Consider the following 13,787-nt stretch of genomic DNA (forward strand, 5'->3'; position numbering starts at 1 on the left):
ATATACTGTCCTCCTTTGATCTCTTCACCCATTGCAGCAACTAGAAAATATCATAATAAAACTTTCAGAATACATGAAGGAAGAAAAACAGCAAAACCTTACAAAATACCCAAAATATTTCACAAGCAGCACCTATTACCAACCCCTTGAAAGTGAAAGGTGCCTGGCATATTTTTTATTTCTCATTCTCAAGATATGTAAGCTTATTTTCAATTATGTGTATGTGGGACAGCAGTAAAAACTTCACGTGTGACAGACTCTGCTCGTGTTTTACAAATCCTTCCATTTTACTGTTGTTGAGCTGATACTGCAGTAGAAGAGCATACTTTGCTCAGACCACATGGACTCATTTGCTTTTTCTCCATGACAGATTAAATACATAAAGAGTGGGGTAGCCCCTAGGTGTTGCTTCTCACTACTCTTGGTAGCTGAGCACTTCAGAGGTTTTGTAGGAGCAAGAAATATGAAATGTACTACGTTAGGGCATTGGTTTAGGAGTCTGAGTGCAGAAAGGTGAATTACCATGGGTTTTGTTAGTAGTTGTGCCAATATCAGCTCTTTGGAGCACTGATCTCCTGCCCACTAAGTCACCAAGTAGGAAGTACTGCTATTGGGAGCAAACACTAGCTCTGAGGCTGACCAAAATATTGGGTTTAATGTGAGAAAATGCTCAGGAGTATCAGCTGGCCTGATTACTCCTGCTGCCCCCTTTACTCCAGAAGTTCTTTCTAAATCATGTTGATTTACTGCAGTCCCAGGAAGCACCCAGGAACAGATCTACCTGAGAGGTGCTGCTCCCTCAGAATCCTTTGGCTGTTAACATTGCTTCTATGCAAGTCACATAACATTTGGCTACACAAAGGGATCTTTTACCCTTTTGAAGGGAAAAAATTACGCAGCTGCTTACCCCTGTAAATTTGGATTAAAAAAAAATGTTCTTTCATTTTCTGAGGTATTCAGATGTAAGAATTTCTCACATTATTAATTTACCAAGATCCTAGGTGAATATGGGCTGCAACTTTTTGTTTTGGGGCTGTGACTTTTTTCAATTTTTCATTTTTTCTTTTTCATTCTTTTTTTTCCCCCTTTTCTTCTTGTGTTCATTCCAGTTACTTTGATTCACTTCTGCACACACCAAAAAGCCCAGCACAGAGTGCATTGGCAGTGATTTTAGATTGTGGGGTACTTTATAGCTCAGCATTATGGCTGAGCAAACAAAGAATGGATAGTGCATCTGTTATTATTGCCTCTAACCTAAACTCCCAACAAGTGACTACTAAGGAAATAACTGTCTTTGCAGTCAGAGAGAAAATTGCAAAGCATCACCCCTTTTGACCGGCTGCCTGCTCTGGTTGAGTAAGTATAGGAGGGACAACAAGAAAGCTTATAATATCAATGCATTTTTTATTTAATATAAAATATCCAACAAGTGGATTCTGGAATAATCACAGTCTGTGAATCACAATGTAGATACAAATAAAATTACTTTCCAAACCATTTGCATCCATACAAATTAATAGAGTTGTACTTGAACCTTTTTTTATGAATGCTCCCTGAAAGAGGTAAGGTGTGTCCCTTGACTCTGACTAAAAGCACAATGAAAGATGATTAAACACTGATTACTGATTTTTAGGTAAAAGAAAGTAATATATAAATGAAAATCCTCCTTGCTCTTAAGGGAAATGAGCTCTGAAATGCTTTTGAAATCATGTTCTGAAATCAGAATGCTTCAGTAAGTCATAATTTAAGAGATGAACAAATTGTTCCACATCACCAGCCTATTTTATTGATAATAAGATGATGATATAGGAGTTATTGCCTCCAATGGTTATTCGGTATTACAATATTCTCTTTACCACAGGCTGAGAATTTCCATTTCAGAAGCAATCCTCAAATCTATCTTAATTCCTGTTCTGTTAATCATTATTTGTTTTCTGTTCTGTGTTAAAAGGCAAGTTTTCTCTGCTATTTATTCCACTTTTGAGTTTGTTCTCTGAGATTTTATACCACTTATTTTCACCGAGCCAGAGACCAGGTGGATTTTTGCTTGCCAAGTTCCCATGTCTCTGTTTCCCATGTCATGTGAGTTCAGTCTAGCACAAAACCACAACCCAAGCTCCCATACTTATCCCCCATATAACTAAATAACTTTAATGGACTACTTCTCTGGGTAATAAACTGCCCTGTGGGGAGTTTGTACACATCTCAGATGACAGAGTTTCTACTGTATTCTGGTTTAATAGTGTATAAAACCCCCAAAGACTTGCAAATGACAACTGTAGAAGAGGCTTCTGCCTATGGCTGTACATATAGGACTTTAACGTATATGCAGCTTGCTATAAAGTTGCTGCTTTTCATTTCTTTCATGATTACTTAGGCTCTGCAAAGTGGATGTACAGATCGGTGGCAGAAGAGCCTTTGCTGCTTGCATAGCTGTGTGGTCATTGCTCCTTTTTCTGCACCCCAACATAGATAGTCCATTACCCTTCTCTGTCACTCCCACAGGTGTTTATTGTCCCCAAGCTAGTGCCACTGGTAATGGAAGAACCCTAAGGCTGAAGTGTTCCTCCATTTGTTCAAGGAGCAGTCTCACTCATAGGGCAGTGCCAAGCTTCTGATAGCCCACTGGCCCTCAGGAAGACTGAACATTATGATGTGGTCTTGGTCCTTTATTTTTCAAATGTAACTTTCTTTTTCCCTCTAATCAATGACCCTTGCTTCACAGGCCACAACTACACAGGCTTATGCATTTTTCACTGAAATTAGTGGGACTGAAATTAGTTCGCAACTGTCTGTCACCTCTCTGGAGGCCACTCTGTAATTAGCCATTAACTAGCATACACACAAGCAGGTAGGCATGTAGATACATAAGGAAAGACCCTTTGGAAGACAAAGGGTTTCTTCTAAGAAATTTTTCTTCTGCTCCTCTACTTAAAAGTTAGGAGATATGAATATTCTTAAGGAATGAAGCAAGCATTACAAAGATTGTCTGTGGTCCTGAGACTGAGATTTCTTCATCACCTTGGTGACCCGGTTCTTCAGTTCTGTATTTTTCAAAACCCAGCCCTTTTTGTGCTCACAGTGTTAAGGCCAAGCTTCTTGCAATTCATGGGTTACTGTCATTGTATGTGTAATATATTTATATATTTATATTTATATCTATATTTATATAAAGTGCCTATCACTGTATTGATAAACATTCTTTGGAACCACTCTGACACTCACTGTGTGTGCCTGCTAATGGAAAACATACAGGATACAAGCAAATGTGCAGTAACTCGGGTGCCTAACAGCTTGGAAAACAGCCATTCACTTGTCAAGTTCTTCATGAAGAGTAGCTGAAAGCCTTGTCAGCCACACTTTGTTCTCTAATGTAACTAATCTTGTTTTATTGCTGCTTTCTCAGATAGACAGGTACAGCTCAACTTGAATTGTGGGGGGTTTTGTTGTTCTTGTTTCAGGTTGGGTTTTTTTTTCGTTGTTTTGCTTTTAGTTCAAGCAACATGTCACCTCTGTCCTCTTTTTCCATCTCTGGCATTCAGTCTAAGGTTACTGGGATAGCATTTGTGGCAACAGAAGGATCTTAAATAATGTTAGTGGTGCAAAGCATTTTACCTTGCCAACAATGAGTTAGAAAGGTCTAGACTTTAAATCAGCTATGAGGTGGTAGTGTAGAGCATGCATGCTGTGCAGGATGTCCTGAGGGTTGTAAGATCAATTCAGCTTTGCTCAGCCATGTCAACAGCGACTATCTTAAGATGCTGACATGGCTCAGCTTGATAGGTTGAAGAAATTTAACTGCTTTGATAAGGTTAAAGGGGGAATCCAGGCAAGAATAGAAAACAAAACAAAACACCACTTAGAAGCTTGACTGCACACCATAGCAACCTGTTGAAGACTGACAACAGAACCAGTGCAAATTACCTTTCCTGCAGAAAAAAAATATATTAATAAGCCCTGTGTTAAAAAGGAATCAGTCAGTCTCTGCAATCTTTCCTGCTCCACCTGGTGTCAGGCAATGACATCAACAAAACCAACTATATTGCTCTCCCTTTCTGTATCATAAGCCCTATTAGGGCATTATTAGGTGGCTGAGGGCTTCAGAAGAAGAGACTGCCTCCAAAATGCAAAATTGTGTACTGAATTAAAACTTTTCTACTGGAGAAAAGCTCAGCGAGTAGATATAGAGCTTTTAAAAACCTTTTGGTGGAGGAAATAAGGCAATGATTTATTGAAAAAGAGAGATTTAGAGTAAAATTGGAAGCCTGTTTAAGTCAATGCAAGGGTCATCATGCTAAGACCTTCGATAAATTGGTTTCAAATCCATTATTATATCCACCCAGTGCAAGTCTGCTCTTAAATGTTTTAAAGACTGTATCAATTAGTCAGTAAATGAACTCTTGTTTTCTAAATGGAAGCTAGCTTTTTTCTGAATAACTTATTAATGTAATATTGCTCTTGAAATTACTTTCGTTTATTGCCTTAAAAAAACCCAAAACAAAACCACCCAGAAAACTGACAAGAAATACCCACTGCAAAATTTGTCACCAGTAACCATTCACCAGACAATGCAACACATGCACAACAGGCACAGGCATTAGGCATCTGCCCTTACCAGTTATGGGAACTGTCCACAATGTTTCATTACTTCCTGTGTTCACCAAAGCTTGTGTCCTTCGGGCTACTTCTAGGTTTTGAGGTCTGCAAAGAATCACAAACACAGAAGCCATGAAGTATTTGATGCCTTGCACAAGCCAGGTTGACCTTCATGAGAATTGACTCGTTCTGTGCCTGGCAGAATATGTTACATGAAAAAATTGTACCTGAAACTAGGTTGCTGAGTTTTATGAAATTCCTGATTAAGTGGGGAACAAAGTTAGTGATCTAATCAACTGATAAATTACAGAATAATTGAGTGTTGAGGTAGGACTGAGAAAACAGTATGAAGAAGAGCTAGGAGGACCTCAGGATAGGCAGGAAGTCAATTTTAGGGAGCTGCAGGTATGGTCAGGCAGGTGTAACCTGGCTTGGAATAACTAGCACAGAACTGTGAGCAATGCAGTACCTTCTGGAGAGCAAAATGATGAAAACTAGTTGTGGTGGTTTGACCATGGGTTGCAGGGTCATCTTTCTCTCCAGCACCTGGGGTGTCTCCTCTCCACCTCTTCCCTGGCCTTGGTGCCTGCACAGTTTCTTACTCCCTTCTCTGGTGGAAGAAAGCAGCTGCTAGCTTTTTTTTCCACTTCTTAAATGTGACTTGTCGAGGTGCTATGACCATCAGTCATGGGCTCGGCCTTGATCAGCAGTGAGTCTGGCCTTGAGCCAGCTGGTGTTTGCTCTGTCAGGCCTGCAGAAAGCTTCCATGTGTTTCTTGCAGAACCCACCCTGGCAGCACCTGCCCACCCTGCCCTCCACCAGAACGCAAAACTACAACACCTCTTCTCTTAGGACTGGACAAAACTACATGGAAAGAATATTGTATTGGCAGAGATTCAAGGATACATGCTAACCTATTTCAAATAGATCTATCATGTGAAAATCCCTATGAATCTAACAACCCCAAGTAACTGGAAATATAGATAATTAAGTCCTAAAAAGTAATAATCAGAAATGCAAGGCAAAACTATGGATTGGAACTAAAATGCATGGGATCACACAGTGCTGATTTTGTTCAGTATTATGTTTCTAGAAGCAGCCAAATCACTGACATTTCAGAGTTATGATAAGATGTCATTAGTCATGCTGGTGTATAATTTGGGAAAGTGGTTCTTTTTCTGATATAAGAATTTAATATAGTATTTTTATACTAAACTATCTGACTAAATTCAGAAGGCATGGTGCATACATCCAGTCTATTCAGGCTAACTGTGATGAAAGGTTTGGGGGCTTGTTTGGTTGGTTTTGTTGTTTTTTTTTTTTTTTCTTAGAGAATAGTGCTTATTGCCTTCTTTCAATGGGCTTTTTTGGTGCAGGAGGGAATGCAAAGATTAGTCCCTTCACTTACATTTGATAAATCTTATTTTTGGCTGTTGTTTCTGCTGGAAACTCTGAAGCAGAACAGGTGGCACTGCCCCCCAGAGATCCAAGTGAACCAGAAACTGCAGCTAAGTTTGAATTAGATTTGTTAGAAAAAGTCTGGGGCAATATGGTGCAGAAGGAAATTATTTGTTTTGTTGCCTTTGGTCTAAAAGTTACAATGGTTCATATATTACACAGTCTTCATATCTCTCAAATACAATCAGTTCTGCCTTTTATTATTTTAATCTGCTGACAGCCAGAGTATCATGCTGGCCTTCAGAAATAGGGCTGGGCATCTAGAAACAGGTGCCTTGATAATTTTAATGACAGCCTTGTCACTACTTCAAGCAAAGAAAGAATAAATCCTGCACCAATGTTTTGGGGGTTCTAGCCATTCCAGGGAGTGCATTCCATAGGAAAGCTTGGCTAAGATGCCACATCTCATTTTGTCGGGTTATTTTCTAGGCAGCAGGAGAGTTCCAAGACAGGTTAGAAAGATGTGACCACATCCACTGAGGTTTTTTTAACTACTGTTGTAGCATTTCCCTATAATACAATGACTCTTCTGATGTTATGCTCACATGCCCTGAAGATCAGTCAGTTTTCTTACTCCAGAAATTGCTGCTGGGGCCTGCACCATGTTTCTCAAAATGTTTACGTTTCATTTGATCTCCAATTTCTTGCTACATAGAAAAAAATGATTGAGGAAATGGTCTTTAGTCCAAGTTTCACTCATTTCTTTTGTTTGCTTGATTTAAGTTCTTACTATAATAATGTCAAAATGCTGTGTTTACATATTGGTGTTGTTAAATTGTTTGTTTTTCTTTGCAGGTAGCACATATTCTCATGTTGATTTCTTATAATGCATGTAACTGTCTAAATGCAAGCTCTTCAAAACTGTTTCAGTATAGAAATTTTATATTTGCCAGTGATACCTAACTCCTGGGTTCCACTGTGATGCTGCCACTGGCTTTGTGAGTAGATTTGGTTAAGTGACTTCCTCACTCGACATGTGTTTTTCCTCTTGCAAAATGTGGGTCATGATGTTTGTCTCTTGCTTATGTGAAGTGCTACATTGGAGCAAGATAACACACACACATACACAATAGTAAAGGCTTGGTATTCTCACAACTAAGGAATTCAAGGTGAAAGTAGAATTTAAAATGCAAAAATTAATGTGGAAATATGGATAGTAACTTATTTAAACAAACTTATAAAATATAATATACAAAACTGCTGTCTGGGTTTTATTATCTGGGAATTTTACCCAGGACCCTGGAGATATGCTACAGGAATTTCTGCTTCTGAGAAGAATTTCATTCTAGAAGTAATCCCAATTTCCTTGTCTTGATTTTTGTGATTCTATAGAGGCACAAATGCACATACTGATATTAATATTTATAAAAGTAACTGTCGGGAGTGGGGTGGACTAGTCACACCAACACACATTTTTGATTGCTTTGAAAATCTTTTTTAAAATCCTGGTTTATTTGCCCAATTGTGTGCATATGTAAGGCTCATACATCAGTTCTCACGACTGCCAAACTGCAGTATCATGGCATCAACACTTGATATTTAATTGTAATGGAACGGCTACATTAGCATTTTTGAAAACTTGCTCACTTTTGCAGGAACCTAGCTTAGGCTTCTTTTCACTTTCATTTATTTAGTGAGGATGAAGAGGGTTTTGTAGCTCTTGGGGTTTGAATCTAACAACATTTCTTTTTTCTAAGTCCAGTTTTCTTAATTTTATTTTTTTTTTTTAGTTTCTAGGCTCCTCTTCATATGATATAGAACCAGATCAATGGTGTGGCTTTAAGTAAGTCCAGGGTATTTAATTTGACATTGTACTTTGCCTAGATACTGCTTCGCCTCCCAGGTTATGTCACTGGTTTGAGTAGATGATTTTAAGAGTGTCTTGAGCTTTCTAGTGCAGCAATTGTTTTTTCAGATGACGTGGCATACCTCCGAAGGCTGTGAAGCTGCCATTTAAACAGGCATCAGCTACGTGTGTACCCACAGGCACCAAAGAGCTTTATGAAAACTCTGGTTGTTGCATGTCAGATAATATATCCAGGAGGAAAAAAACATGAAAAGATTGCTTAAATGATCAAAACAGAAACGATGAATAATGACACGACACTGAGAATTTCTGAGCATTGAACCAGCTACAAAGCACACTTCTCAGTTCTCCTCAAACAGAGCCTGTCAGGAAAACAAAGCAAGTCAAAACCAAGTAGCACAGACAGGTCTTCTTTCTCACAGTTTTGATCTTTTCCCTGCTACTTTGAAGAGCGAGTTGCATAATAGCTTGAATGAACACTTAGCATTTTAATTATTTAAAAGGTCATCAGTGTGTGGGAGAGCTACGCTAAAAGCTGGAGAAGATTTTTGAAATCCAGCAGAATAGACAGGAACAAACTACAAGCAAGCCTATAAAGCATAGCTGAAGTGGAGGAACACAGCTTACAGGAAAGCCTGCTTGGAGACCGCTGCCCTTGTAACATTCACTTGCCTATGACATTGAAGAGCTACATTGGATCTAACCATGTTTACCGTCTCAGCACTCCTATCTCCTCATTTAATGGAATATCACTTGCTTTTATTTTGTCTGTGCACCTGCTGAGCCATTGGTTTAATATCCAGTTACCTTTGCCAATTGTAGAAGCCGTATGATATTTTTCTTTTCCTAAAGGGGAATCATAGAATCATAGAATGGTCTGGGTTGGAAGGGACCCCAAGGATCATAGAGCTCCAACCCCCCTGCCACAGGCAGGGACACCAACCTCCAGGCCTGGATCTACACAAGGCTGCCCAGGGCCCCATCCAACTTGGCCTTGAACACCTCCAGGGATGGGGAATCCACCACCTCTCTGGGCAGCCTGTTCCAGCACCTCACCACTCTTTCTGTAAAAAACTTCCCCCTAATATCTAATCTAAACCTTCCCTCCTTTAGAATGATGATTCCCTCCTTTAGAATGATGATCCACAAATTTGACCTGTGGGATAGCAAGTGCCACTTTTGATTGGAAGTCAGGAGTTAATTCTGAAACCATTCTGAAACCAAAGTATTTTATGCTTTTAACAAAAATAAAACAAATAAAATGTTGGGGAGGGGTGTGTTGTGACTATGTGGGTTGGGACTAGTACTGGCACAAGAAGGTTCAATAGCTATAGAACTGAATTTTCATATTGCAGTGGAGTTCATGGCATTGCTCTGCCAAGGATGTCTGCAAGAATAAATTGTGTTTAATGATAAAAGTAGTGCAACCTGATACCCCGAAATACTTCAAGACTACAGAGAGACACAAGTTTACACAGTACTTGAAAGGGTTTGCTGAAGACAGTGCAAGCAGGGAAGTATTAGAAGCTCCCTTGAAGTATCAAATAGAAGTGTAGTATTACAGACACTGCTTCAGAGCACTGGCAGTTGATTATGCATATCTGTGGGACTCCTAAGATTTTCCTTTCTTAGCAATCCCTGGAAACTAAGTTTGAAAGTTTATTTGATTTCCTGTTAAGACACAAACACCCTTTTTATTGGAAGAGATGCCTAAAACTGTATTTTCCTAAAGCTTTGGTTTCCTGAGGTTTTGGACCATTCCATTATAGAGATTTAAGCAGTTGGTCTCAGGCTAAACTCATTCCTAGATCTCTTCCAGAGGCTTGAGTGTTCAGTGTCATTGCTTTGGGTGTCTGGTCCATCTAACTACCACAGGACAGCCACTCTCTGTTTTCTTTCAGGGATACGTTCCTGAAAAGGGCAATGGCTAGAGCAGAAATATTTCCCATAGGAATTAATGTAATAGCAGGGCAGATGCATAGAGATATTTGAAAATGCACATTTAAATGCAAAGGGAGAGGATATATGACATGAAGGACATGAAAGGAGGAGCAGGGTCATCAGCTGGAGGGAATGCTGGCTTCTGAGCAGCTGGCTTTACAGAGCAGATCACTGCGCTGAAAGATCTCAGCTGCTTCACCTGTAAGACTGAACACACAGTACATCTTTCAGTCTGAGCTTTCTTGGTGTCTCTAACTGCATGGTTGCAATCGCATAGCTGTCATCATCTTTTTCAGATGAACCATGGGTAATTAATGGTGAAGGACAGAAAAACAAGGTAATAATGATGGTTACTAAAGCACAGCCTTAAGTAATTGGTAACAAACTCTAAAACAACAGGGAGAGGCAACTGGCAGTGGGATGCTCTTGCAGTTCAATTGCTTGTCTGTGTTTCTCTCTCCAAATGTAAGCATATTTAAAGCAGTATTTTCTATTGCACATTGCAGAAAATTAATGATAACCACCCAGGAAAGAAAATCAGTTCTCCACCCTTTTAAGCCAGAGGACTACGCACAAGTAGTTTATGTAGTCTTCCCCTTTAGATTCTCCAGAATCACACAATAACATCCCTACTCTAGGGGGTTTTGAACAAGTAGCCAGATCCTCCCTTTGCAGTTAAAGAAGGTCACTGGAGAACCTTTGAAATGGGCCTGGACACTTAGTTCCTACCAAGTCTTTTAAGGAGTGACTTGGCTTCTCCAGCTACTTCTGGAGAGTATCTCTGGTAGAGGTTTCATGGGAGGTAGTCATGGTATTTTCACAAGAAGTTTTGGACATGGGTTTGATTAGCAGATTGGTGTGAGTATTGTATTGAACATATTGAAACAAAGTGGTATGTGGTAAATGTGGAGTGAAGAAAGGCTGTAGATTGCATCAGAGTGGAAGTCTGTAGGCTGTGGTGCTGGAATTTGGGGAAGACTTGTGAGAGGTATAAAAGGAAAATATGTTTTCATATTTGTTTGCTTGTTATATACATCTGTGTTGAATCTCTGTCAAGCATCCACATCCTCTACTCAAAAAATTTGTCCTGCCATTTAATTAAAAAATTACATAGAAGGTCAGAGAGGTTTTGCTCTTTCATTCTTACTGTTTCTCATTAAATGGCTCATTTGAAGCTACAAGAGGAGTACAGAGGTATTTATCTCCTTACAACTCATGTATGTCTTAATCTTTCTATCATAGGCTATTGTAGTTAGGGCTTTACGAATTTCTGTTCCAAGGTGAAACTCCCTTTCTTACAATGGAATTTAAAAATGGTCACGAACTCCATCCATTTCCTCTCCGCTAAGCAATCTTACATGGCTCAGAGGGGTCAGTGTGATCGTATTCTCCAGGCTGTAAGAGGAAGCTTGCTGTGCATGGATTTTCTACCATGAAAAATGAAAATCTTGCCCTTACATCTAGATTGCAGAGCAGGTGCTTTATGCGGTTCACCCCATACCCCCCCCCCCCAGCCTCCCAGCAGCGCACAACAGGGGATTGCACCACAGCTGCTTCCCAGCTGCTACACTCTTCCCCAGGGAAATCGGGGCAAGGAACACGGTGCACAACTGGGACTCTTCCTGACATGGGGACAGCATGTGGTCATCACATATCCCACATCCCATGAGATAGATCTAACAGTGAGTGCACCCTGCACTGTAGCTGTGTCCCTCGGGGCGCTGGGAGATTTCAGACTTCTGCTGATGCAGCTTTGCTGTTTAAAGATGAATATGCACCTAGTGTCTGCATGCCTTGCCTTCCTTCCAGCTCGGGCCCCTGGCAGACTTGTGTTGCAGGAGCTTCATCCTGATCAGCTGAACCAACTGCTCCAACAAATAAATCAGAAATCTCCTTGTACAACCTGTGATCAGTTCCCCATGCCCGCATAGAGGTGTGCATATACATCCCTTTGCTGGAAGCCATACCATGGCTGGTCAGTCACACACACAGCTCATTGGTCTCCTTACGCTTCAGCTTAGAGTATCTAGAGACTAGGATAGTCCCTGCTAGCACGTAGTCCCCTCCTGAAGGGGCTGGAGGGCAAATCTTATGAGGAGCAGCTGAGGGAGCTGGTGATGTGGCAAGAAGCCACACCAGGGCAGGTTCAGATTAGATGTCAGGAAAAAATTTTTTACTGAAAGAGTTGCTGGTGCCTGGAACAGGCTGCCCAGGGAGGTGGTTGAGTCACCTTCCCTGGATGTGTTTAAAAGATGGGTAGATGAGGTACTTAGGGATATGGTTTAGCACAGGACAGGAATGGTTGGACTTGATGATCTTAAAGTTCTTTTCCAACCTTGTGATTCTGTGATTCTGTGATCTCATAGTCCACCACAATCATGTAATACATAATTGTACCTGCAACAGCAGGATCTAAGGCAGAAATATGCGCTGGAATAGGAAGACTTGACCATTTGCAAAGTACCGAAGGAAACCAGTGCCTGGGTATGCCATCTGACCTCTTCTGCCACTGTACGGTTTTGTGATAAATATTTGTGCCAGAAAAATAGTCTCTTCACTAGCTTTGATATTTTAGTCTTAAAAAAGGAACGGGAACATTTGGGTTTGTGGCTGCTCCTGATTGCCTCCTCAAGCCCGTGACTGAATTTTCACAGGAAAAGCTGCCAGGTCTGGAAAAATAAATTTGTTTCTTGAAATTTCTGTCAACGCTTGAATTCCTGCTGCAGCTTATATGACCAGTATTTCTCATGGGAAGGGAGGTTAGCTATTGTCTAGAAGAGTTCAGAAATGGAATATGCTGCACAAAAGGGGATGCTGAGAGCTGGAATAGCAGTGAATAATTGCACATATGCTGTACTTTTGCAAAATGCAATAAAAAGTAGGCATACTCACCAAGGAACATGCCTTGCAGACCTTCTATGTAATGGAAATAATTAGGAAAAAAACTGTGAAGCAAGAAAATTAATGACTGATCAATTAACCTGCACATTGTTATCAAAATGAATTACTTAAACCAGAGTCCTGCTCGGTGCAGCAGCTGCTGGTAATAACTATTTCATACTCAGCGTGCTGAGGACCTGAGAGGTTCAGGGGTGGCCTCCAGAGCTCTGAGCACCTGGAGGAGGATGGTGGGGAGACTGGGAGCAGTGGAGTGTGCAGCAGCAGCAGAGATAACCACTTGGGACGCGGTGCTTGCTGCTAGGCCACCTGGCTTCCGAAACACAGCGTGTCGCAGCCCAGCACTGTTTTCTGCCTGTGAGCTAACTTTGCTGGCGCACTTCAGGAAAAACATGGTCTCGAGGCACTGTTTTGGTTTCCAAGTCCCCCCCAGGAAGCAAAATTAGGGACTTTTGGTTTTTATTTCTGTTTCTAAGCAACGTTTTTGTCCGCAAAGCATCTGAGTGATTCACAGGCTGTGAAGGTCTGAGAACTAACAAGCTATTTTTAGCTCCATTATACATAAAATAAACTGAAAAAATAGGGATTTGCTTAAGAAATTTAAGGGAGAAATTCAAATTTTCAGGATTCCAACACAAGCACCCCAGCACAGAGCCCTTTCTTTTCCTTAAAAGTTGTATCTGGCTGCATATCTCGACAATCCACATTTTGATGCAACAGGAGCTAAAGCAACTGGTATAAAATGGGTGTGCTGGCAGCTTTGGGATGATTTCTGATTATTAGGACACCTACCTCTGCTCCTGGCTTAGCCACAGGCTGTCTTTGAACAGGGATGGAAGTCTCTGGTTTCCACCTTTATGATTCATTTCAGTGGCATTTTGCTGTTTAATAATGCTTAGAGTCCTACAGATGGAAAGATTATAAAGGGATGATACATTCTTCCAAAACTGTTTTTAATTTTGTGGTCATAAATTCACAGATTCACAGAATCGTAGGGGGTTGGAAGGGACTTCCAGAGATCATCGAGTCCAACCCCCCCTACCAAAGCAGGTTCCCTAGGATAAATCACAGAGGTAGGCATCCAGAC

The sequence above is a fragment of the Gallinula chloropus genome (assembly GCF_964237585.1).
Source record: "Gallinula chloropus genome assembly, chromosome: 2".
Classification (NCBI taxonomy): domain Eukaryota; kingdom Metazoa; phylum Chordata; class Aves; order Gruiformes; family Rallidae; genus Gallinula; species Gallinula chloropus.